Here is a 1072-nt window from a genome sequence, read left to right on the forward strand (position 1 = left end):
ATTTAAACAACTGATTTTTTTAAAGAATTATTTCCATCCAATATTTAAAGACTTGAATTTTATTTAAACTTGAAAATGACTTTGCCTTAACTTTTGTATAAGACAGCTTAGAGTTACTGAAGTCTGACCCCCTTCACAGGGTTAGTGTGGGTGGCGCATACAGAATTACTCAGTTACAGTATGTATGTATTGTCACTGATCTTGCTGAGTAAAACATACTATAGTACAGGATCTAGCGGTGGGTTTTTTTTGTAATATACCTTAAAAGATCTTAAGCAGTTGATTTTTTTTCAAAATGTTGAAAAAATCTGTAAATGGAAGTAGTCAATACTGTATTAAATATGTGCACTTGGAAGTGTGTGCTTTGATTGTACAGTTGTAAATAATCAGAACATATAAAAAGGTACCCTTAAAAAAAACTGATAAAAATTATTGATATATTATAAATGTTGCTGTTGAGCTGGATGTAGATAAACTAAATGTTGTGGTTTGAATATTACTTTTAATTTGTTGGGTTTCTTTCCTTGTTACTTTTTTCCTTTATTCTGGTATGCTGAGCTGATTTCTGCCTCTTCACTGCAAAAGGGAATTGGAGAAAAGTCTGTCTTTAAAATCCCTGAATTTTTAAAAAATCTTTTGGGCGTGTGCGCTTCAACCAGTGTGAAAACTTGGTTGTGCACTGTAATTCTCAATTCTGTTCTTATAAGCTACAATTAAAATATTTTTTTTAATAAAATTCTGAGTTAGAAAGCAATTGCCACACACAGACACACACACACAAAATCTCCCCAAAGTTTACTTCAATTGCTTTTCTTAGGCCAAACCATTCACAGTTACTTGCATTGGACTTCAGTTTCCACATGGCTATAAAAAGACCTAGGGCAGTTGATTTCCTAGCATAGATTGCTGCTATTTTTTAATTCTTCCTTCCATGAACCCAGTCTGCTTTTTTGCACTGCAGAATTTAAAAATCAGCAAGCTGGGATCTTTCCGTTCCTTCCTTTTTAGAAGGCACACTTGGAATTGCTGGGGAAGGAGATGGGATTCCTAACATCAGCCCAAAATCATCGAG

Source organism: Gekko japonicus, unplaced genomic scaffold, assembly GCF_001447785.1.
Source record: "Gekko japonicus isolate JY-2015 unplaced genomic scaffold, Gekko_japonicus_V1.1 scaffold839, whole genome shotgun sequence".
Lineage (NCBI taxonomy): Eukaryota > Metazoa > Chordata > Lepidosauria > Squamata > Gekkonidae > Gekko > Gekko japonicus.